The sequence below is a fragment of the Callithrix jacchus genome, chromosome 11 (assembly GCF_049354715.1).
Source record: "Callithrix jacchus isolate 240 chromosome 11, calJac240_pri, whole genome shotgun sequence".
Classification (NCBI taxonomy): Eukaryota; Metazoa; Chordata; class Mammalia; order Primates; family Cebidae; genus Callithrix; species Callithrix jacchus.
Window position 1 is genome coordinate 11,867,018 of NC_133512.1, and position 26,816 is coordinate 11,893,833.

The window sequence follows — 26,816 nt, forward strand, 5'->3', positions numbered from 1 at the left end:
TTTGTAGGTATGGCAGGGAGTCCAGATTTTACTCGAAGTGTAATGAGAAGGTGCTGAGGGTTTCAATCAGGAAGTGACACAGTATGACTCGCTTTTTTGTTTGTTTCAAGATTTCTCTAGAAAGGACAAGAATGGAAGCAGGGAGTCCAATTAAAAGGCTCTATGGCAGAGTTGGTGGTGGCTTGGACTAGCTGGTAGCAGCAGACATGCAAAAAAGTAAATACACTTGAGATATGAAGCAGAATTAACAGGACTTGTTGACAAATTATTAATAGAACTTGGGAAAAGGGTGAAGGACAAGGCGCATAGCAGAGTGGTTTCTGAATTTATCAATATTATCCTTAACCTGCCTACAGAAAACTTGAGCATTCAAAATTACCATGCAGTTGGAATTTAGTAATGATAAAGAGTCTTGTGGAAAGTTTTAAATAGAAAACTATGATTTCTAAATCATTAGTCATGATGTCTCATTTGCTTGAACAAATACATTTCAAGGCCATTCTCTCATAGATGGCAAACCACAGCAAGAAGGTATTCAGTACTTTCTGGCTTAGAAACTTCAGAGAATGGACTCTGATTCATAACCATTTTGCAAGTGAGAATGACTAGGGCAAACACTATTAAACATTTACTTCAGCATTCCTATTAAAAGCCTCCATTTCGAAAAAAGAAAGCATTTACAAAAATAAAACAATTTGGTATCAGTGACTACAAAAGGAATCTGGGAGATGTGCGGGTGGCTCGTCCCTCCCTCCCTAGAGCCCTCCCTTTCTTCTCACAGACTCACGTTTGCCTTCTACCTCCCTGGGCAGTCCTCCCCTGCCTGTTTTATAAAGCCCCTCATTCTATGTTAGGGGCTGAATTGTGTCCTCCCAAAATTCGTATGTTGAAACCCTAATCCCCAGGTCCTCAGAACATCACAATAGTTGGGAAAAAGGTCTTTAAAGAGGTAATTAAATTAATATGAGATTTTCAGGGTGCATCTTAATCCAATAAGAAATCTGGACTCAGACATACAAACGCACAGAGAAAAGACTGTGTGCAGACAAAAGAGAGGGTGGCGTCTACAAGCCAAGGCAAGAGGTCTCAGAAGAAACCGAACCTGACGACACCCTCGTCTTCAACTTCTGTCTCCAGACCTGTGAGAAAATAAATTTGTCATTACATTTAAACCACCCAGTCTGTGCTATTTCGTTAATGACAGACCTAGCAAATTGATACACTCTACGTTCCCTTTCCTACTCCCTCACCCCAAGAACATCTCATTCAGGGGCCTGAATCTAGGTCTACTAAAGTAATTCCCACATCTCTATCTCTAGGCCAGGCATCCCTTCTGCACTTGAAGTTTCTATCAAATATTTCCAGAACTGCCCAGGTGAACTCCTGCCCTGACCCTCCTCCACTCCACACCAGCTCTCCCCCACCTCATTCCCTCCTTAGTGAATGGAACCAACTCAGGTGCCTAAATCAGATACTTGGGAGTCATCCTCACAAAAACAAAAGTAGCTTCCATATGTTTACTCAACATCCAAGAGCTTTGCACGTATCTTATCAAATCTTCTTAAGGGTCTTATAAAGCAGGAATCACGATCCCTATTTTATAGGTGAAGAAGCTGAGATTTGGGTTAAGTAATCGTCCAGAGCCATTCCTTTAAGTGACAGAGTCAGGATTTGAGCCCAGGTCTGTCTGACTCCAGGGCCTATGCTTCTAACCTAAATTACCCCCAATCTAATCAAGCCCACTCAAACCCATCAAATCTGTTTCCTAAATATTTTTGATGTTTTCCACCTCATCTTTATCCTCCAAATGCCCTAATTTGGCCCCTCAGTATCTCTTTCAACCAAGGGGTTATCAAGACTGCTCTGCCTTTGGCTTCATTCCTCTCCATTCTAGAATCCTCCTAATACAGAAAACTCATTGTATCCCATTCGTCTATGGCTCCCCATCCTATTCACAATGAAATCGAAGCTTCCTTGCATTACATGGTCTTATGCCCAGTTTTCTCACCACATTTTTAAATCCCAACCAAACTCCTGAATAACACTGAGCAGATCTGAACTGCTGTTCTCAGAACACGGTAAATGCCACAGGTCCTGGCACTTCCTGTCCATCCTGGCAACCCTAACCACCCTTTAAGTCTCAGCTAAAATGCCAATTTTAGTGTTAGAAGATGTCCTTGGCTTACCAAGGCAAATTTAATTTTTCTTTCACCTATACTTCCACAATAGTTACTTTAGTATGCTATGGTTGTTAAATTACCTAATTCTCAATAGACATAAAACTTTTTTAAGGCTAGGATTGGGTTTTCCATTTTAGAATGCCTAATATCTAACACAGAAAAAAAATGTTTATGGCATTAATCTAACAGGATATTACTAGATTTGTGGTAGGTAAAGAGTGGGATTCTACTAAGAAACAGACCTTTCCAGAAAGAAAACTCACAACACGGAGTTTCTATGTAACTTCAATCACTCTTGGAGTGTGGTCCTTAAGATCATTTCAGGGAGAATACAAGGTCAAAACATTTTCACAAAAACACTAATATGTTACTTGTCCTGAAAAGGAAAACTTCACCACCAAATAGTAAGACTTTGCTAATGGGATTAATGATGAAACCAATGATATGCATTTTCGACAGTTAAATAAAATGTTTTACATTTTAATGATCCACATAAGTTAGTAAAAAATCAGTATTTTTTAGATGACCAAGGCATCGTATTACAAAATCATGCAAGAGAAATTAATTTTAATATAATAGAAAACAAAAGGTTTACTGATCAGGCTTCAGATTACATGTAACAATTAACCTTTAAGAAAGTACCACTTGCCAAGTTTTGGTGTGGTATCGAAGAAGGTCTACAATGATCTGAAAAGGCTATTCACATGCTTCTCCCTTTTCCAAATACCTATTTGAGGACAGATTATTTTCATGCATTTCAACCAAAAAAATACCGTGCCAGATTGAAGGCAGAAGCAGGTACATCTGTCTTCTATCAAGCCAGACATTAAATAATTTTTGAAATAATGTAAAACAATGTCATTCTCACTAAATCTTAAAATTTTCACAAAGATATACCATTTATGTTAGTGTTACCTGGATCTATTTTCTCAAAATGAGTATTTTTTAAGTTCTCAATTTTAATTTCTAATACAGTAATAGCAATAGATATAACCCACATAAACAACAAAATGTAAAAGGGCCCTGATACCAAAATATTTGAGAATTGCCTCTCTAACGGACCAAGAGGCCCCAGCTCTCAGAACTCAGGCCTATCCCAACTGCTCTGTTATTACTGTTTTTGTAATAAATCAAGTGTCATACCAGTAAGGACCTGAAAAAGTTTTGATATAGTTTGGGTATGTGTCCTCCAAAATCGCATGCTGAAATGTAATCCCCAGGGCTGGAGGTTGAGCTTGGTGGGACGTGACCAGATGACTGGGATGAATTTCTCATGAATAGGTTGGCACCATTCTCTTGGTTCTGTCGTTTCAAGAGTGTCAGTTTTTGTGCGATCTGGTTGGCTGAAGTATGTGGCACCTCCTCTGGCTCCTTCTCTTGCTCCTGCTCTTGCCATGTGATGCACCTGGTCCCACTCTGCGTTCTGCCATGAGTAAAAGCACCCTGAGGCCTCCCGAGAAGCTGAGCAGATGCCAGCACCACACTTGTACAGCCTGCAGATCCATGAGCCAATTAAACCTCTCTTCTTGATAAATTACCCAGTCTCAGGCATTCCTTTAGAGCAAAATAAAAACAGCCTAATACAAGTCTATTCTATGCCATTGATCTATTTGTCAATCCTTGTGACAATACCCTTCCAACTCACTTAGATTTACTGCGATAATTCTGTATTTCAACACAGATTTACTACATCAAAAATTAAAGACAAAAACTTACAGGCTCAAATCTGTGGTCTCAGCTACTGAGCAGGCTGAGGCAGGGCAGGAGGATCACTTGAGCCCAGGAGTTTGAGACTACATTAAACCCTGATCATACCACTGCACTCTAGCCTTTGCAACAGCAAGACCCTGTCTCAAAAAAAAAAAAAAAAAAAAAAAAACCTTAAAAAACCTAAAACTCTATACTAATTGAACATCAGCTCTCCACTTCCCCCTCACCCCAGCCCCTGGGAACTACCATTTTATTAATGCTTTCTATGAATTTGACTATTTTAGATACCTCATTTAAATGGAATGCCCAAAGCCAGGCACAGCAGCCATGCCTGTAATCCCAACACTTTGGGAGGCCAAGGCAGGCAGATCACTTGAGCTCAGGAGTTTGAGACCAGTCTGGGCAACATGGTGAAACCCCGTCTCTACTAAAAAGAGAAAAATGAAGGATTCCCTAAGCCCAGGAGGCAGAGGTTGCAGTAAGCAAAGATTGTGTCATTTTACTCCAGTGTGGGTGACAGAGTAAGACCCTGTCTCAAAAAATAATTTTTTTTAGAAAAATTGAATCATTCAACACTTGTCTTCAAAAAAACAAGTGAGAGAGAGAGAAAGAGACAGGGTCTTGCTATAGTGCCCAGGCTGGAGCGCAATCGCTATTAACTGCCGTGATCATGGCATACTAATTTCTAGGTTCAAGCACTCCTCCTGCCTCAGCCTTCCAAGTAGCTGGGATTACAGGCAGGTGCCACCACACCCTTTATTTGTCGTTTTGTTATGGCTTATTTCACTTAGCATAGTATCAAGGTAACCAAATCCCCTTCCTTTTTGAGGCTAAATAATACGTGTCCATATATTTTTAAATCATGTAAAATCTGTGGTGTTTTAAATCAGGACAGTAGTTACCCCTAGGGAATATGAAGAGTGCCTACACACCACATTAAGAAATATGGAATATAAATAACGTTTTATTTCCCAAACTGTGTGGTGATTACAGAATCACGTTCACCTTGCATTAATCCCTCTTCCATCTTTAGAAAATCACTTACTTGACACTAAATATCATTCTAAATTTATGAACAGGTGGCACACCTGCTGTATGCCTGCTACTTGGGAGCCTAAAGTACGAGGGTCACTTGAGCACAGCGGTTCAAGGCTGCAGTGAACTATGATCATGCCACCGTATTCCAGCCTGGGCAACAGAGAGACACACTGTCTCTAAAAAATAAATAACTTGATGAACAGCTTCAACAAGCCTGCGCCAGAGCTAGCTATCAGCTAGGATGGGCTCTCCCTAATACGCTATGAAGCAGAACAGAGCCCCTGTCGGCTTAAATCAACTGACATTTATCATTCTGCTAACATTTCCTTTAGGTCTTCAGTCTTTACTTTTCTTTTATTTTCAAGTACTTCTAAATTCACATGTTCTCACACAACTTTTCCTTTTATGCAAGCATACTAGAAGACTGTGTAGTCAAATAGAAGAATTGCTCATTTCAAAATATTCTTCTGAGGGGTGACTGTGAAATTTATCCCATTCTTGTATAAAATTACTCCATGATCCAGAAACAAGAAAAGAAAGAAGAAATGAACTTTTATTACACATTTCCTGGCATAGTGGCCCTGAGCTGTTTTACACATTAATGGTTTTTTAAAAAAAAAAGAAAGAAAGAAAGAAAAAAAACTTTCATCCACTCTAACACCATTACTACTACTGTGAATTATAGCCTCAATGAAATGGTGTGGGGGTGGGGGGGGGAACGACACAGAAATTTTCCTGAAAAGATTTGAGTTTTCAATCTAAGTCAATGCCTTATGAGATCACAAAACATACTGCTTGACATCCCAAATTATACACAGTATTTAACAAGTACTATAGAGAATCAAAATTGAAAAAAATCAGCTATTAATCCAAGGATCTGGAGTTTTGAGGAAAATAAATCATTACTATTCCAGGCTTTAAAGAAAATACAATGGCTCCTTTCGCTATAGTTAAATAGAAAAGGTATTGCTTAGGTAAACATTCACATACATCACTCTTCTGTACTTTTCAGGAAAAAAAAACAAAGCACTGTCCTATTTAAATGTGTGGTTTCACAGAGCTTGAGAAGAGTTCTGCAATCATAAACAAATGCGATTTAATTGAATCACAGTTCCCCATGGCGGGGGAGGCCTCAGGAAACTTCCAATCATGGCAGACAGGGAAGCAGGCACCTCTTACATGGCTGCAGGCGGGAGAGAAAGTGAAAAGCCCAGGGGACAGCCATTTATAAAACCATCAGATCTCCTGAGAACTCCCTATCATGAGAACAGCATGGGAGAAACCGTCCCCAGCATCCAATCACCTCCCTCCCTTCATCAGTGGGGATTACAATTCAAAATGAGACTCGGGTAGAGACACAGAGCCAAACCATATCATAGACAGAGTAAACTTGTCCTTTCTTTTGCCTTCTTGTTCTTCTGGGGCCCTCAATGGGTTGCACGATACCCACCTTATTAGTGAGGAAGATCTTCAGTCTACTGATTCAAGTGCTAATCTCTTCTGAAAATGCCCTCACTGGTAACTCCAGAAATTGTGTTTAACCAGCTTTCAGGATATCTTGTAGCCCATCTTTTAGCCACTTAAAGTAGATGTCCAATCTTCAAGTTACATACTTACACTAAAGCTGACACATAAAAATAACCAACACGGCCAGATGTGGTGGCTCACGCCTTTAATCCCAGCACTTTGGAAGGCCAAGGCAGGTGGATCACAAGGTCGGGAGTTCAAGACCAGCCTGGCCAAGATGGTAAAATCCGGTATCTACTAAAAATACAAAAATTAGCCAGGCATAGTGGCAAGTGCCTATAATCCCAGCTACTTGGGAGGCCGAGGCAGGGAACTGCTTGACTCCTGGGAGGCAGAGGTTGCAGTGAGCAAAGATTGCACCACTGCACTCCAGCCTGGGCAGCAGAACAAGACTCCATCTCAAAAAATAAAAATAAAAAGTAACCATTGCATGGGCTAATTACAAAATAAGCGAATTGGCTTTGGGTGACCTTGCAATGAAGTGCACAGTTTAGAAGCACTACACCGTCTTCTCCCACAGTATCTCCCTCTTTTGAGGATCCAAGATCCAGTATAAAATGGTACCCGTAATTTTAGGGATCTTGTCTTTGCCTTTGGCTGTGCCTGCTTATTAGGCCCTAAAAAAATGCATACTACCTGGCCCTGTTCCTCCAAGGGCTCCACCCTAAAGCCAGTGATCCAATTAAGAAACTGGCAAATGAAAAATCTTAACAAGTGGTCAATCTTCTGTGTTGCTATGTATGTGTTGTGTGTAATGTCTATAAAAAGAGCTCTAAGTGATTGGCTTAAAGAAAATAAGTACTTAAATATTTTTTAGTTCATGTGACTAAGAAATAAAAATAGTCTCAAGGAGTATTGGTAAAATGCAAACGTTGTCAAAATGCAAACAGGCGGTCTAAGTCACATAACTTAGATACTAGGTTTGCTAAATGTTCCAAGGTTGTATACTGCCTGCTTTACAGATAGGTGAGGCCTGGGACACATGGAGCGACATGCTGCACTTCTCTCTGGGTCTCGGATCCACGTCTAGTCTATAATTAAAATCACTTACTAACCAGGTTTTGCACCAAAATTAAAAGTTGCTAAAAGTTAACACTGAACATTAACTAAACTCAAAAGGCTATTATGTGGTCTTTTCATAAGTTGGGCATTGGAATAAAAGCATAGCAAGCAGGTCTTAAAGACACTCACTCATCTGCCCTCTAGTAAAAGGGTTATAAAAGGTTTATAAAGATTGCACCTCACAGTCAAATTGGTTATGATTAGATGCAATTATCTATAAGGTTTCATTTAAATAAATTGGGGTTAATGTTAATAAATTAAAGCAAGGGTAAACTTTGGCTTTGAACAGGATTTCCATGTCATAGTAAAGGCCAGTGAAAGGTTTTGCCTTTCGAGTCATCATTTTGGCAAAATAAATAATATATGGCAATCTGGAATTCTATTTTATATCAAATGTTCTAAACCTCTAACATTTAACAGACATCCCAATTTTAACTTCAAGTTTCAAAATTGTCCTTCTTGATGCCTGGCTTTTTGGATGTTTCAGAGTTCTCCTGAAACATTCAGAAAAGAGGTAAGCAAGATTATTTGACGAGTTTAGTCACGAGATTGCCAAAATGATGTCCAACCTTCTTTAAGTTATATTTTGGTAAGTAACAGTAACATATGCTCCAAAATTGTATGGGATTTCTAAAATTCTAATGTCTAAGTATATGCTATCAATCATAATTAAGGATAAAGTTATTGTAAACCACGGAGATAAACAAACTTGTCAGTCATGTTTTTAACTGTAACTATCTTGGAAATTTTGTCATTCACAGACAATTGTCTTGCTTTATTCCTTCTCAAAAGACAGTTTATAATCAAGCCATATTAAGAACTTTAACAGACGTTCTCAAATGCAAGAGTTTTTAATAGCTTTGAAGACTAACAGTGGAACAGAGAATGAATGTATGAGACTCAAAGAACTAACCTGTTCACAAATATTAAGCAAACAAGAGTTAAATGGACTGCAATCAGAAAGTTAAAGCAACCTTTTTGACTTTTGCTTGAAATTTTGCTGATCCTTATTTTGTTTTTCAGAGTTAAGGAAACTTATTTTGAACTATTTATGGCCTTTAACAATTGAATAAGGTATACTCCTGTGAACAAAATTTGGAGCATGTTTATTTTTCTCTACCTGGTTCCTCTAGAATTTGGAAACTATCTGTGGGTACTCTTAAGCCATGGCAATATAGTTGTTTGCATCAGTGCAATAAAAATCCATTTTTCTTTGTCAACAGGACACAATTGGAAAAACTGGTTATTTCACCAAGGCTTTGACTGAAACAGTGCATTTCCCTTTATGGAATCAAGCTTGACATGCAGAGCCAATAAAGCCCCTTGGGGAGAACTGGCCTCATACCTTGTCTACACAATCTCTCCACAGGGTTCCTAACCTGTAGTCAGTATAGAATGTCACTTTATAACACGTCCAGGAGCTCCAAGTTTATCTTGGGACCTCAAGAGGAGAGGATCACCCGACTCACAGGTATTTGAGGATACAAATCCATGGCTGGGGTCAGCTTTAAAGGTCTTATCTGAGATTCCTTGTGGAACAGAGTTCCATCAAAGCCAATCCAAAAGGCCTATGTAGAAATAACCATTCTTGCTGCACTTTATGCAAATAATCAGGCCAAGTATAAGACTAAAGTTTATTCTAAAAACACACACGGTCCTATCATAATTTGTTTTTACCAAAAATTAAGACTGGAAAGAGAAATTGTGCTCCAAAGCTTATCATATATTTGTCATTAAATCCTAGTCTCATTATTTTTTTTTTAAGCTTTTTGCCTACATTTTAGACTAACTCTGCCTATTCCTGTGAATCAAGTGGTGATCTCCTACAGCTTGGAAGAAACAAAAGGGGATGGGTAACATAAGAATCTAGATCAATATACTAGCTCTGGGTAATTATTCTGCAAATTCTGCCAGGTAATGAAAGTCAGTGGGGTGCCCGTAACCCTGAGGTTCCTTTGTTTGGGAAATAAAACCAAGGAACTTCATAAACCCCCAAAGGGAAATTCTATATGTTGGCAAGCAAAATTTTAGTTCCCAGCACACTTGTGGGAACTGCCATCCTCACTCTACTATTTGCAATAGGGTTAGACGTGGTAACACTTTTTAACAGACAGCTTATGTCCTGTATTAATATTTGGACCCTATATACTCAATACTATAACTCAGAATTGTTTCCTCTCACCTGGAAGCAATCAAGCTCCAAATGGTGCTGCAAACTGAACCAAGCATGTACACACCATTCTTCCAAGGACCCTTAGGCTGACCCCAGGAGAAGCCCTAGCTGTTGTTCCCCATTTGATGCCCCTTTTCAACAGGAAGTAGCCAGAAAGAGTCACTGTCCAAAACACTCTAACAGCAGTTAGGGTGACATCTCCACAGGGGTGAATGTTATAGGAGTTATTAAAAAATTATTTTAGGCAGACAGAGAGGAAAAGAGGTCCTTGGGAAATTTTTATTTCTTTTAAAACAGCTCTAGAAATGTTTCTTGTGTGGCAAGAAAGCCCCAGCTCTTAGAGCCAGGCCAGCAACCCTGGATATGCAAATCCAGGGCATAAGAAACTGGGTCCACCCAAACATGGTGATTCCTGTCCCCTTCTTCTTACCTTTGCCTCACAGGCATCTGGCAACATGGCCACCCCCACATATTCCCCATGTAGAGCACCAAGGCACCCTAAATTTACATATTAAAAGTTAGGGTGGGAGGGCCAGTTCCCTCCTTCCCAGGGCTACGTGACTGACATGCCTGGTCAAACCAATCCCCTGAGCCCTATGCAAATCAGGCACCACCTCCTCCAGCCTCCTCATATAAGCAGCCATTTTTCTGCAACACATGGGGTATTTATTCTCTTTGTTCGAATCCCCCCCCCCCACTTTACCTCTGTACAGGGGAGCAGAGCTGTTTTCTTCTTCCTTCCTTCCTTCCTTCTTGTCTATTAAACTATCCGCTCCTTAAAACTGGAAAAAAAAAAAAAATTTTTTTAATCATCATATCAAATAACTTTACCCTACCCAGGACTTGCCCACAACTCTGTTCTTGGCTTAAAATTTAAAATATTGGTTCACTTCCTGATGGAAACAGAGGAGAGAGAGAGAGAGGTGCTCATGATTCATTATGGACAGAGGGCTGAAATTACAGTAAGGAAGGAAAGGAAAGCGGGGCCCTGGCTGAGGTTAAGTACCAAAGAGAAATCTGAGCTGAAGCAGGGCGACATAGCCTGAGTTTCTAGATAAAAAAGAATGTGTAACCTAGAGTAATGCAAACATAAAGGATTCCACTCTTATTCCCAAACTATTGTAACAGCTCTGAATAACATGGATACTTTAAAGGTTTATGTATGTATAAATGGAAGTGTATAAAACATTCAGGCCAGGCGCAGTGGTTCACACCTGTAATCCCACCAGCACTTTGGGAGGCCGAGGCGGGCAGATCACTTGAGGTCAGAAGTTTAAGACCAGCCTGGCCAACGTGGTGAAACATAGTCTCTACTAAAAATACAAAAAAAAAAAAAAAAAATAGCTGGGCATGGTGGCATGTGCCTGTAGTCCCAGCTACTTGAGAGGCTGAGGCAGGAGAATCACTTGATCCTGGGAGGCAGAGGCGGCAGTGAGCCGTGATCGTGCCACTGCACTCTAGCCTGAGCAACAAAGTGAGACTCTATCTAAAAAAAAAATTAATCATAAATAAACTCAGTCGCTAAAAGTAATTAATCTATTTATTCATTCAGCAAATACCCACTAAAGACCTACTATATCTAGATTGGATAGACTGGCAAAGAAGGACTTGACCTGAAGAAGTTTTTAGCCTAGTCGGGTAGATAACACATGCCTATAAAAATATTAACTACAGACACGGCAGGTAAAGCTAAATGCACTAAAAGAGACAGGGCTATGTGAAAAAAACAACGTAACACCCACAACATATTTGGTGTCACTCAACAAATATTCATCAAAATAAATGTAAATGTCTCATTTCTTCAAAATCATCAAACTTCTAAATGCCTTTGTTTAGCCATTGTATCCAGGCACAGTGATGAAAAGACAAACACAGGATTTATTCTGAAGGTCCCACACAATCTACTGTGCTATCTTACACAGCTTCTCTAATTCCCCGTCACTTAGCTGGCATTTGACAAAGACATTGCAGAAACACAGGAGAAGGCTAAGAATTCACTCCATTCTTCATTTAGTCTCTCTGGACCATTGTTACCCATTACTGTTTTGAAAATAATGGTGATAAAACCATAAAAGCAATTTGTAACTTGTGAAAGGCAAGACAGTTCTTACACTTTGAGTATCCTGAGGGTATAATCAGGTCTTATTAATCTTTGCAGTCCCAGTGACTACCAAAGATACTATTTTTATTCTGGAATTAAAATAGGGGTTGAAGCTCTATGCACATTAGCTAGAAAACCTAGAAGAAATGGATAAATTTCTGGAAACATACAGCCTCCAAAGATTGAACCAGGAAGAAATTAGAATCTTAAGCCAATAAGGAGTTCCAAAATTGAATCAGTAGTGGAAAACCTACCAATCAGAAAAAGCCCCGGCCCAGACAGATTCACAGCCAAATTTTACCAGGCATACAAAGAAGAACTAGTATGGAACAATACTACTGAAATTGTTTAAAAAAAAAAAAAAAGAGGAGAGACTCCTCCCTAACTCATTGAGTCCAGCATCATTCTGATACCAAAATCTGGCAGACGCACAATAAGAAAACTATAGGCCAATATCCCTGATGAACAGATGCAAAAATCCTCAGCAAAATACTAGCAAATACAATCTAGAGGAGCATATCAAAAGCTAATTCATCATAACTAACTGGCTTTATTCCTGGGATGCAAGGTTGTTTCAACATATGCAAATCAATAAATGTGATTTATCAAATAAACAGAACTAAAAACAAAAACCACATGATCATCTCAAAGCTCAAAGGCTTTCAATAAAATTCAACATCCCTTCATGTCAAAAACCCTCAACAGGCCAGGCACAGTGACTCATGCCTGTAATCCCAGCACTTTGGGAGGCTGAGGCGGGCGGATCACAAGGTCAAGAGATAGAGACCATCCTGTCCATCATGATGAAACCCTGTTTCTACTAAAAATACAAATATTAGCTGGGCATGGTGGCACACACCTGTAGTCCTAGCTACTCGTGACTTGGGAAGCTGAGGCAGGAGAATCACTTTAATCCAGGAGCCAGAAGTTGCAGTGGGCCGAGATCACGCCACTGTACTCTGGCCTGGTGACAGGGCAAGACTCTGTCTTTAAAAAAAAAAAAGAAAAAATCTCAACAAACTAGGCACTGAAGAAACCTCCAAATAATAAGAGCCATTTACGACAAACCCACAGCCACTATCATACTGAATGGGCAAAACCTGGAAGCTTCCCCTCTCAGAACCAGAACAAGCTAAGGATACCTACTCTTACCACTCTTATTCAACAAAGTACTGGAAGTCTTACAGCCAGAGAAATCAGGCAAGAGAAAGAAATAAAAGGCATCTAAATAATAAGAGAGGAGTCAAACTATCCCTGTTTGCAGATGATTTTCTATACCTAGAAAACCCCATAGTCTCAGCCTGAAAGCTCCCTAATCTGATTTAAAAAAAAAAAAAAAAAACTTCAAAGTTTTAGGATAAAAAACCAATGTACAAAAATCAGTAGCATTCCTAAACACCAACCATATCCAAACTGTAAGCCAAAAAGAATGCAATATTATAGCCACAAAAAGAATAAAATAGCTAGGAATAGGGTAACAAGGAGGTGAAAGATCTCACAACATGAATTGTAAAACACTTCTCAAAGAAATCAGAGATGACACAAACAAATGGAAAAACATTCCAGGCTCATGGACAGGAAGAATCAATATTGTTAAAATGGCCATAAAGCCCAAAGGAATTTACAGATTCAGTGCTATTCCCATCATACTACCAATGACATTCTTCACAGAATTTGAAAAAAACTAGTCTGGGTGCAGTGGCTCACCTGTAATGCCAGCACTTTGAGAAGCCGAGGTAGGCAGATCATAAGGTCAGGAGATCGAGACCATCCTGGCCAACATGGTGAAACCCCATCTCTACTAAAAATACAAAAATTAGCTGGGCATGATGGCGCGTGCCTGTAATCCCAGCTACTCAGGAGGCTGAGACAGGAGAATCACTTGAACCAGGGAGCTGGAGGTTGCAGTGAGCCGAGATGGCACCACTGCACCACTGCACCACAGCCTGGTGACAGAGCGAGAGTCCATCTCAAGAAAGGAAACAAAAAAACTGTTTTAAAATTCTTACAGAACCAAAAAAGAGTTCAAATACCTAAGGCAATCCTAGGCAAAAAGAACAAGGCTGGAGGCTTCATATTATGTGACTTCAAACTATACTGCAAAACAGCAAGGGAGGGAGGGAAGGAGGGACGGAGGGAGGGAGGGAGGGAGGGAGGGAGGGAGGGAAGGAAGGAAGGAAGGAAGGAAGGAAGGAAGGAAGGAAGGAAGGAAGGAAGGAAGGAAGGAAGGAAGGAAAAAGGAAAGAAAGGAAGAGAGAAAGAGACAGAGAGACAGAGAGACAGAAAGAAGGGAATGGGAAGAGAGGGGAAGGGGAAGGAAAGAGAGAAAGAGAAAGAGAGAGAGACTGAGGACTGAGAGAGAGAGACAGACAGACTGGGCATGGTGGCTCATACCTGTCATCTCAACACTTTGGGAGGCCCAGGTACGTGGATCACCTGAGGTCAAGAGTTCAAGACCAGCCTGGCCAACATGGTGAAACCCCATCTCTAAAAAGAACAAAAATTAGCCAGGTGTGGTGGGCACCTGTAATCCCAGCTACTCGGGAGGCTGAGGCAGGAGAATTGCTAGAACCCAGGAGGCAGAGGTTGCAGTGAGCCGAGATCATGACACTGTACTCTAGCCTGGGTGACAGAGCTGAACTCTTATCTCAAAGGAAAAAAGAAAGAAGGAAACAGATACATAAATCAATGGAACAGAAAAGGGAACCCAGAAATAATGCCACACATCTACAACCATCTAATCTTTGACAAAGTTGACAAAAACAAAGAAAGGGGAAAAGGCCCCCGATTCAATTAACGGTGCTGAGATAATGGGCTAGCCATAAGCAGAAGATTGAAACTAGACTGCTTCCTTATGCCATATACAAAAACCAACTAGATGTAAAACCTAAAACCATAAAAACTCTGGAAGATAACCTAGGAAATACATTCTGAACATAGGACGTGGCAAAGACTTCATGAAGACGCCAAAGGCAATTGCAAGAGACGCAAAATTGACAAGTAAGATCTAATTAAGCTTCAGAGCTTCCATGCAACAAAAGAAACTATCAGCGAAGTAAACAGAAAATCTACAGAAGAAAATACTTGCAAATTATGCATCCAACAAAGGTCTACTATCCAGAACCTACAAGTAACTGAAATCAATAAGCAAAAAACAACCCCATTAAAAAGTAGGCAAAGGATATGAATAGAAACTTTTCAAAAGAAGACATACATGCGGCCAAGAAGCATATGGGAAAATGCTCAACATCGCTAATCATGAGAGAAATGCAAATCAAAACCACAATGAGATACCATCTCACATCAGTCAGGATGGCTACTATTAAAAAGTCAAAAAATAACAGATGCTGGCAAGGTTGCAGAGAAAAGGGAACACTTATACACTGCTAGTAAGAATGTAAATTAGTTCAGCCATTATGGAAAGCAGTTTGGCAATTTCTCAAAGAACCCAAAGCAGAATTGCCATTTGACCCAGCAACCTCATTATTGCATATATACCCAAGGAACAAAACTGCTCTACCATAAAGACATATGCACACATATGTTCACTGCTGCACTATTCACAACAGCAAAGACATGAAATAAATCTAAATGCCTGCCAGTGGCGGACTGGGTAAAGAAAATGTGGTATATTTATACCATGGAATAACATGTAGTCATAAAAAAGAACAAGATCAGCCAGGCGCAGTGGCTCACGACTGTAATCCCAGCACTTTGGGAGGCCAAGGCAAGTGGATCACTAGGTCAAGAGATCGAGACCATCCTGGCCAACATGGTGAAACCCCGTCCCTACTAAAAAATACAAAAATTAGCTGGGTGTGGTGGCGTGTGCCTGTAGTCCCAGCTACTCAGGAGGCTGAGGCAGGAGAATTGCTTGAACCTAGGAGGCAGAGATTGCAGTGAGCTGAGATTGCGCCACTGCACTCCAGCCTGGTGCCTGGCAACAGAGCAACACTGTCTCAAAAAAAAAAAAAAAAAGAACAAGATCATGTCCTTTGCAGCAACACAGATGGAGCTGGAGGCCATTATTCTAAGTGAATTAACACAGGAACAGGAAACCACATACACACATAAACTACTTCTCTCTCCTAAGTAGAAGCTAAACATTGGATACGTATAGACACAAAGAAAGGCACATCAGACACCAGGACCTACTTAAAGGTGGAAAGAGGAGGGTGAGGACAGAAAAACTACCTTTCAGGTTCTATGCTTATTACCTGGGTGGTAAAATAATCTGTACATCAAACCCCTGACACATAATCTACCTATATAACAAACCTGCACTTGTACCCCTGGACCTAAAAGTCAAAAACAAAAAAAGGGAGTTCACAACTGGCTTCCTGAGTAGAATTTTTAGAAGCCGTCTTCCTCCCGACCCCAATAGCTCTAACACTTCAGATTTACAGATGATAAATCTTCAATACATATCAATAACTAAGATGGTCTCTGATAAAAATCTAACCTCTTCTTAAAATTCAACTCGGAGTAAACTTTCATTCTGTTTCTGTTTGCCTGCAAGTAGAAACTATGTGTTACTTGTCTTGTGTTCAATATAACACAATGTTTGGCAAGTGGTAAGCATCTAATACACAACAAAGCTGACTTCTTTCTTGTTACAAAAATAACAGCTTTATAAAACGCTAGAATTTTGAGGAAGAGCTGGAGAAATCACCCTAAACATACAAAACTGCAGTGCTTACTGTGGGAAATGTGATGATACACCACCCCCTGTGTTAGAAGAGAACTGACAACAACTTGCTTGGTCCATAATTTTATGTCTGACGTAATCCTGAAGTTGGAGGGTGTGATTTGTGATGAATGGACCTGAGTCAAGGACACGATTTCCTTGATGAATGGAGTTTACTGTTAGTCACAGAGGGAGTAAATACGTATGACTCAGCATCAAGACTTATCGTCAGGACTTTTAAGGACGGACTTCCCGTAACTACTCTTATTCAAACCAACTCTGTCCTCTCCACAGCTGAACCATGGCACGGGTATTAGGTATTCCCAAAACAGCTAATAAAGTTGATAGACGTGCTTGGCTGAAGATAATCTTAAAGGTTAAAAGTCATCGTCCAAGTTCATTTTCAACAGATATTGGACTTGGTTTTAGGAGTAGCCCTTCATGTTTCTGTTCTTCCTCAACACACACAATAGATGACATTTACAATCACAAATACCTTGTCAGGCCATAGAATAAATAAGTGCATTCACTGTAACATCATTACTTTCTCCTCTGCTCAAGGAAACAAGTCAAAACTACGGTAAGACTCAGTGTAAATCCACCCTAATGTGTAATGTGGGGTAAATTAATTTCAAATTTTAATTCTTAGTTGTAACAAGTTACCTGCTAAACAACTGAGGACGATTCACTGCTCTGAATTGTAGAGAGATGTCAATATTACACTTTGAGGGGAAAAAGATGCTATTGGTTCAAGAGAAGTTACATTAAAAAATCTTACCAAGGGATCCTATATTGAATTCCAGCAAAGCCAGTTGTTAATCAATGGCTGACTTGTACTATTTGAATAAAATAATTATAGCATTGTTCTGCTGATTCCTTTAATATTAAGAGACCCTTAATAGATCCCTAAAAATGACTACCCATCAGAGATGACTGCTTCTTATTCTCACTTATGGGAATCTTTGTCTTTGTTCCCTCATAAACACAGTAGCTACTAACAGTTAAAGAAATCTCAGCCAGCTGCACTGGCTCATGCCTGCAATGCCACCACCTTGGGAGGCCGAGGCAGGGGGATCACAAGGTCAGGAGTTTGGGACTAGCCTGGCCAATATGGTGAAACCCCATCTCTACTAAAAACACAAAAAATAGCTGGGCATGGTGGTGCATGCCTGTAGTCCCAGCTGCTCAGGAGGCTGAGACAGGAGAATCTCTTGAACCCAGGAGGTGGAGGTTACAGTGAGCCGAGATTGTGCCACTGCACTCCAGCCTGGGTGACAGAGCGAGACTCCATCTCAAAAAAGAAAAAAAAATCTTTTAAAAATATAACTTAAAATATTACATTTAAAATGTTAGCAGCATACTATTTTAAGACAGTATGATCAGTGTCTACTTTGTTTTCAAACTTTTAAAAATAGGAAAACTGCACCTCCATCAACCTGATTAAACATGATTAGGTGACATTTTAAATAGAAGACCTAAGCCTTGCAGATTTCCTACTGGAAGAAAAACAAACAATAAAGAGAGAGAAGGTTTACTGCAGCACTATTCACAATAGACAAGATACAGAATCAACCCAGTGTCCAACAACAGACTAATTAAGAAAGAAATGTGGAATACATACACAGTACTATTCGGCCACAAAGAAGCATGAAATCCTGTCATTCACAGCAACACAGATGGAACCAGAAGACATTAAGTGAAAAGGGCCAGGGCAGAAAGTTAAACACATTTTCACTCATGTACAGATGCTAAAATAAAGTTGATCTCAAATAAGCAAAAAGCAGAACAGAAGATTCTAGTGTTCGACAGCACTGTAGGATTATAGGTAACAATCATATACGGTTCTGAACAGTAAGAAAGGGGATGTTGACTGCTCCCAACACAAAGAAATGATGTGGTTCAGATGATGGATAAGCTAATTACCATGGCTTCATCATTACACACTGTACACATGTATCAAAATATCACACTGTACTAAGTTTGTATAATTAATATGAATCAATTTAAAAAAAAACCTCAGAACACAACCAAAGTTGGCTGAAAAAAAATAACTGACAATTTTAAACTATATGGTCCATGGTAGCAAAGAGAATTTATCACTAAGAATTATGTGAGAAGGCTCTACACTCTTAATAGCGGTAGAGTATGCATTATATTTTTTCTACCTCAATCTATTTATGATAGTATGGTTGTCCTTCCCAACTGTTAAGTCCCAATGGGGTTGTACGATGCCTAACAGATCAAAATGCTTAATGTTCCACCTTTTTGGCCTTAAAAACTCTTAATTTTCTTTGCTTTCTATATGTTTTTCTTATTAGTATTTTTAGATTTCTCATGTTGAATATCATTAGAAGAAAGTTTGTGGAAATACTACAAAGAAAAATACTCAATTCTTTCTAAACATAGCTTTTACAGTATTGGTAAAGAAACTGTAGTCTTTAAAAACTCTATTCCTCAGGAACTGCCCTTTTAAAACATGTGGGAAAGAAGCCTAGATTCAGTTAACAACATAAAAGTATGGACAAACTCTAACACTGTTTATTTCATGTATGTGGCATATGAATTTATTTAATGACCAAAAAAAGGAAAAACTGTTATTTAGTAAGTTTTGGGGTAATAAAACAGAAGTTTACCGAACAAAAAGGAGAGAGAGAGAGAGAGAGAGAGAGAGAGAAATAGGAATGCTCTAATGATTCCCATATCCTTGACAAAAAATTGTATCCTTGTTCCATAGCTGGGCGCAGTGGCTCACCCACATAATCCCAGCACTTTGGGAGGCTGAGGCAGGCAGATCACCTGAGGTCAGGAGTTGGAATCAGCCTGGCTAACGTGGTGAAACCCCACCTCTACTAAAAATACAAAAATTAGCTGGGTATGGTGGTACCTACCTGTAATCCCAGCTACTCAGGAAGCTGAGGCAGGATAATCCCTTGAATCTGTGAGGAGGAGGTGGCAGTGAGCCAAGATCACACCACTGCACTCCAGCCTGGGCAACAGAGCAAGGCTCTGCTTTAAAAAAAAAATTGTTTCTTTGTTCCTCCAACTAGTCTTTAATACTTAACATGCTTTCTAACCTAAGATGAACAGACTACTGAATTTAGTTAAACTATACGTATATGTATATATGCATTAATGAGCTGTATCTTTTTCCCATGAAAACTGAGAAACCAAACAGTATTTAAAAACTAACAACACTGACTACAGGCAATTTCTCTCCACATATTTTATAGGATTTAGGGTATCACACGTTCTCATCAAATTGTTTGAAACATTAATAATTTTTCCTATTACTAATAATGGTGAGCTTGGTTTGAGAGATCAATCTTGCTGTTGAAAACAACTGAGTAATTTGTATATTTTAAAACATCTTTTCAAAAAGAACTAAAAAATACAAGATAGTAAGGAATTACCAAGTAAAAATTAAAAAGAGAATTCAACAAATAACACAGGGAAAATAAATATCCAGATGCAAAAGAATGAAGTTGGACCTTCAGCTTATCACATACACAAAAATTAACTCAAAATGGATCAAATACCTAAACAATAGAGCTAAAAGTATAAAAACTCTTAGAAGAAAAACATATGGGGAAAGTTCTGTCACATTTGATTTGGCAGTGATTACTTAGATATGATATCAAAAGCACAAGAAGCAAAGAAAAAAAACAGACAAAACTGGACTACATCAAAACTAAAAACACGGTCAACAGAGTAAAAAGGCAACGCACCAAACCGGAAAAAAGTATTTGCAAATCACACATCTGATAATGGACTAATCTAGAGAATATATAAAGGACTCCTAAAATTCAACAACAAAAAACAGGCAAATTCAAAAATGGGAAGAGAATTTGAACAGATGTTTTTCCAAAGATGGTATGAAATAGCCAAAAGGCATATGAAAAGATGTTCAACATCATTAGAAAAACACAAATCAAAACCAAAATAAGACACCAGTACTTCACACCCATTAGAATGGCAATTTAAAAAAAAAAAACAGAATTTGAGAATCTGAATATAATTGACTTTTTCAAATTATTTCCAAGAGTGTTGATGGGTTAATTAAAGGAGAAGATTCCTGAAATTTGAGAGACAAAATAAATGGAAGACCTGAGAACCTTCCACACACACACAAAAAATAACAAATGCTGGCTAGGAGAAACTGTAATCCTTATGGCATCACTGGTAAGGATATAACATGGTGTAGTTGCTGTGGAAAATATGGCAGTTCCTCAAAAAACTGAACACAGAATTAACCTATGTTCCACCAATTCCATTTCTGAAGTCAAAGAAAAAATCAAAAGGAAAATTTAAAATTATCTTGAGGGCCGGGCATGGCAGCTCACACCTGTAATCCCAGCACTTTGGGAGGCCAAGGCAGGCGGATCACTTGAAGTCAGGGGTTCAAGACCAGCCTGGCAAACAAGGTGAAACCCCATCTCTACTAAAAATACAAAACAAAATTAGCCAAGCGTGGTGGTGGGCGCCCGTAATCCCAGCTACTCGGGAGGATGAGGCAGGAGAATCACTTGAAGCCAGGAGGTGGAGGTTGTAGTGAGCTGAGATCACACCACCGCACTCCATCCTGGGCAACAGAGCAAAACTCAATTTCCAAAAAAAAAAAGCTAAATTTTATGTTATGTATATTTTACCACAATTTTAAAAAAAAGTACAAGGAGAATGAAAACTCAGCATGAAAAGCAAGTTTGAAGTCACATTTCCTCTAAAAAATCTTTTTCGGTCTTAGAAAACTAGAACCTATGTTTTAACTGATTCTCAGGGTGACCAAGATACAAATAAAGCTGAGGGCCGCAAAACCAGGGCCATCTAATCTGAGATTCTCCTCACAATAAGATGGAATCCTAAAGGGCATATCCTCACAGTGAGAATGACATGAACTAGATTACAGTCTAAGGTCACACTGCTTTTCTCAAACTTCAAACTTGGGTCTGTAATTGTCCTGGTCTAGAATACTCCCAAGTGTCAGTCAGACACAAGTGCACAGTCTAAGTACCTACGTTGTGGACTTAAAATTACTCTTATAATAGTTCTTCAAACACAATATCCAGGCTCCAAGGATAGTGGAGTATGCAAGAAACGTAGGAATAAGCAGCAGCAGAAAGGAAAAGGGGTCAGGAAAGTGGATTATCAGATGCAGACTCTTACGTATTTTCTGTGATCGAAGGAATAAGAAGACAAGTTGGAAACATTTAGCAGAGAACTAAACACTATAAATAGAAACATGTTTTTTTTAAAAAAAAAAAGACTCTAGAACTCAAATAAAATATACTAACTCCAATTAAGAACTGAATGGAGAGGTTTAACAGACTGGATTCACCTTCAGAGATAATTAATAATGGAAAGACAAAAGACAAGTCGAGAGATATGCTGGAAGTAGTTTGAATCAGCTTGCAAGAACCAATTATGTGTAGCTCCTCCTAATTCTGCATTAGTAAAGTCAAGTTGGTGGCCTGAAACTACAAAGGGTATAAAAGAGGGCCCAACACATATGCAATTAAAGCTTCAAAGTGAACAGAGAAAAGAAATACTTTATCGGTTAATGGCTGAGCTTTTTCCAGAACTAATTACCAAATCAGATTTAAGAAGCCAAATGCAGCACTGCAGGATAAATATAAAGAAACACGCAATGAAGTAACACTGACTTCTGCATCATTAGCGTAGCCTATTTGTTTTTAAATCTATGAGTTTTCCCCTTTATCTCCAAAGTTATAAATGCTACCAGAATTGAGACAGATGGAGAGTTATTTCCATTTATTTTGCCTACCATGAAGCCTACCCTTTGGAACTACAGCTTCAGAACTTTTTAGCTCAAGTGGCTGGCCATGGTGGCTCACGCCTGTAATCCCAGCACTGTGCAGGCGAATCACTTGAGCCCAGGAGTTCGAGACCAGCCTGGGCAACATGGCGAAACCCCATCTCTACAAAATAATACAAAAGAATTAGCCAAGTGATAGCATGCACCTGCAGTCGCAGCTACTCGGGAGGTTGAAACGGGAGGATGGCTTAAGCCCAGGAGGTAGAGGCTACAGTGAGCCAAGACTGCGCCACTGCACTCCAGTCTGGGTGATATGGTGAGACCCTGTCTCTAGGAAAAAAACAAACAAAGCAACAAAAAAAGAACTTTTCAGCTCAAGAAAGTTTTCTTCTGGTTTTATACTTTGCTTCTGTACCCTGTATTTTGATTTCTCCATTAGGAATTATTCATCAGTACAGTACTTCTCTGTCTTTAGTGTCTGTCATTGTCATCCTCGTCATTTCCATCATTATTTTCTCCTCCTAAAAAATCCCAGATAAATACTATAGGATTGACCCATTCATTGTACACAGGCTTGACTCCAGGTTCTGCAGCAGCACCTCTGCCATGTGCAACTGCCGTCACAGATTTTCATTCTGCTACTGCATTTTCAGAGTGTTTTCATTTGGTCGTCTTTATTCCATCTCCTTTTAAAATCTCATTCTGATTTTTTGTTATGACTTTCTGTTCTGGTTTCCTAGAGGTCATACATTTTGCTCTGTTACTAAGAAAATCTGACACTTCTCACAAATATCTTTCCTATACCACAATACATCATGTTCAATATTATTTTTAAGACTTTATCTTTGGGGTAATGGTTCCCTTCTTTTATGCAGATATTGTTCAAGCAGATTTCTTTCATAGTCCCCGTGAAAATTATCCTTGCAAAAATAAAATACAATTTTTAATGTCAGGGCATGCAGACTGCCCTTGATTCCCAACACTATCAATTTGGATGATGAAATTTGTTCACACTTAATTTGGTTAGGTTTTAAATGTACAGGCTGATATACACAGGCCACGGCTGAATTTATAGTACTAAGCAGGCAGCACAACCACGTTGGGCTGATTTAAAATCTATTATTCCTTTCTTCTCATTTATGAAAATTCATTCCTACAGCAACAGGAACATTCTATAGTTTGTCTGTTAACAGAAAATAAATGAATAATCTGAAACCCCAAAAGCACACTTCTCTTAAGGTTCTTCTTAGCACATCTACTGCTGCATCACATCCCTGGAATGTAATATCCTAACACCTTCCTTTCATGCTCTTCCACAGTGCACACTGGAAGGTTAGTCTCTTGGTAGATATACAAAAACTAGTGTGGAACATGCAGGTTTGGAGGAGGTGGGAGTGAGAGAGAGAAAGATACCTCTGAGGAGGTTAACAGGCTTTTAATATGTCATAATATACATAATATGAACAAAACAGTACAGGTTCTCATAGTCACTCATGGTAGCCTCTGTCTCCAAGGTGTGAACAAACAACAGGAATGGATCAAAGCCTCTTCCTACACACTTCCCACCTTAATCTCCTGTTTTAGAAGTCAAAGCATCAACAGATCACTAAGACTTCCTTAGTCTATTCAAATGTAGTAAGTAGTTAGTGGAAACAACTCTAAAATTGAGTAATTATTGATAGCTACTTTTCTCAATGCCATTATGGAACTATACACGTATTTTAATGAGAAACTGGAAGAAGGCATATCACACATGGCTAGCCTAAAGTAAATATTTTTCAATAGGCACATTTTTTAAACAAAGAAGTTGATATTAATCTCTTATGTTTGAAAATAGTCAACTAAAATGTCATGGTGACAGGTACTATTACAGAAAGTGAAAGAAATCTTTCACAACAGAAAGATGAAGATCAAGATAATACTGTAAAGATCTGCAAAGTATAAATGTCTATGATAATGATTTTATATGTAATGATATAAACACTGATATCTTCTCCACGTCACTCAAAGTTTGAAAGTGACATTTTAGGATGTTTCTTTTTAAGTTCTCTAACTACTCTAACCAGGAACCACAGAATTTGTCATTCTAGATCATGATCAAGGAAACAATATAAATGCATTTCAAAGGCATTTAATTCACAGACAGCTATAAATAGGCAAGTCAGGAAAGCTAGAGCTATTGTGAGGAGACAGCCTACCCATATGAGCTGATATTGTTTGCTTTTGGGTTTTTTTTTTTTTTGAGACAGAGTCTTGCCTCTGTCACCCAGGCTGGAGTGCAGTGGCACAATCTCGACTCACTGCAACCTCTGTCTCCCAGGTTCTAGTGATTCTCGTGCCTCAACTTACTGAGTAGCTGGGATTACAGGTGCCTACCACCACGCCTGGCTAATTTTTGTATTTTTAGTAGAGATGGGGTTTCATCATGTTGGCCAGGCTGGTCTCAAACTTCTGACCTCAAGTATTCTGCCCATCCCGGCCTCCCAAAATGCTGGGATTACAGGCGTGAGCCACTGTGCCTGGCCACCAGCTGATATTCTTGAGAACAGCTATCAGAATCTCAACTACTCAAATGTGGAAAAGAACTTCAAATTAAGAAAAGTCGTAGAATTTTTTTTTTTTCCTTTTTAGGTTTCATAAAGATCATTTCATTAGTAAATCTAAGTTCACTATTTCTAACGTAACTATGCTCCCCAAAACATTTAGTAGTCTAATGAATCTCTCTTAGAAAGTAGTTCAAATTTAGTGAACCTGTACTGTGTGCCAGGCACTGTTTTCAGCGCTTTAAATGAATTAGCTCCTTTCTCTGAGGGAGTACTATTATTACCCCCATCTTAAAGCCTGGAAACTGGGGAACACAAAAGTCAAGGATTTACCAAGGTTTTTATTCCAGTTACTCCTGCTGCATAAGAAATGTACCTTGAAAAAACAATTTTATCATACACATGAATTCTGTGGGTCAGAAACTTAGAGCAAACACAAAGGTCAGGAACAATGTCTGCGGTCACAACTGAGAAGACGTAACAATTAGGGCTGACTCAATGCGACTGGAGTCATTTGAAATCACTTACACGTGTGATTGTTGGTCCTACTGTTGGCTAGTATCTAAACTAAAGCTGTCAACTACAGCAGCGGTCCCCAACCTTTTTGACACCAGGGACCAGTTTCGAGAAAGAATTTTTCCACAGAGGAGGGCAAGATGATGGTTTTGGGGTGAAATTGTTCCACCTCAGATCATCAGGCATTAGTTAGATTCTCATATGGAGCATGCAACCTAGATCCCTCATATGCACAGCTCACAACAGGATTCACACTCCTATGAGAATCTAATACCATTGCTGATCTAACCGGAGGCAGAGCTCACTTCCTGCTGTGCGGGGCAGGGAGGATGGGACTGGGGATCCCGGACTAGGATCCTACATATAGCCTTTCTCTGTAGCCTGAGCTTTCTTCACAGCATGGCAGCTTCAGAATAGCTGAGTATCATACATGGCAGCACAGGGATTCAAAAGCAAGTGTCCCAGACAACACGATGGAGACCGCATTGACCTTTCTGACTTAGCCTCAGTCATTGTGCGGTACTTTCACCATATTCTGTTGATCATAAGCTAGTCATGGCTAGTCATGAGCCTGTGCAGATTCAAGAGGAGAGGACAGAGATCCCTCATCTCAATGGAGGCCTAAGGAACAAGGGGTTGAACGTGGATAATTACATCTCTGGAAAGTACAATATGCCACCATCTTATAGCAAACATTCACAGTGTATGCTCTTAACTACCATATTTGACTGCTAGCTCAAAAAGTGGCACACTCTATGGTACATAACAACTGCACTCTTGACCAGATCTGGCAGTTTGGGGGTGGCCTGAAATACCATTCAGAATATGAAATAGGCAACGAGACCCCAGGGAGAGAGACTGAGTTCTGAAGAAACTTCTTTAGACTGTGTTATCTTCATATTCATCTCCCTCTGGAAACCATCAGTGAAGACAGTGAGAGGATTCTCTACCAAGAACAACAAGGCTAGGGGCAGTGGCTCACACCTATATTGCCAATACTTTGGGAAAACAAGGCAGGAGGATCAGTTGACCCTGGAGTTTGAGAACAGCCTGGGGCAACATAGCAAGACCCCCCCATCTTAACAAAAATAAATAAATAAATTAGTTGGGCCTAGTGGTGCACGCTTGTAGCCTCAGCTACTCGGGAGGCTGAGGCAGGAGGATCACTTGAGCCCAGGAGTTTGAGGCTGCGGTGATTCATAATTGCACCTTCACACTCCAGCAGCCTGGGCAACAGAACAAGACCCCCATCCCTCTTCACCACCAAAAAAAAAAAAAAAGGAAAATAAAATGTGTGTCTCTTATGACCTCTCCATCATGGTCATTCCCAGTGGTGGCAAATCTCATCACAAAAAACACTGTAAATGCTCTGAGAGGAGGAAAGGGTGCCCTATAGACATCCTACGCTCACAGACTTGAGGTGCAGATATCTCACCATCATCTGGTGTCCAATATTACAGACCCAACTCAAATGAGATTTTAATTTCTAATGTGTCATTAAAACATCTA

At 39.5% G+C, this 26,816-nt stretch overlaps 1 protein-coding gene across 15 annotated transcripts in view; it reads right to left on the reverse strand.

Annotated features, from left to right (window-relative positions):
* The window catches only part of COA1 (cytochrome c oxidase assembly factor 1), a 199,628-nt gene that overhangs the window by 50,746 nt on the left and 122,066 nt on the right, over positions 1–26,816 (reverse strand). For 11 of the 15 annotated variants that reach the window (XR_013523852.1, XR_013523850.1, XR_013523853.1 and 8 more), the window contains one exon: positions 10,394–10,472. The gene's annotated coding sequence lies outside the window, so the exon portion shown is untranslated. Of the gene's footprint in view, positions 1–1,102; positions 1,140–10,393; positions 10,473–26,816 lie in introns of all 15 variants that reach the window. The other 4 variants (XM_078342311.1, XM_078342312.1, XM_078342314.1 and 1 more) reach the window with 1 other exon arrangement.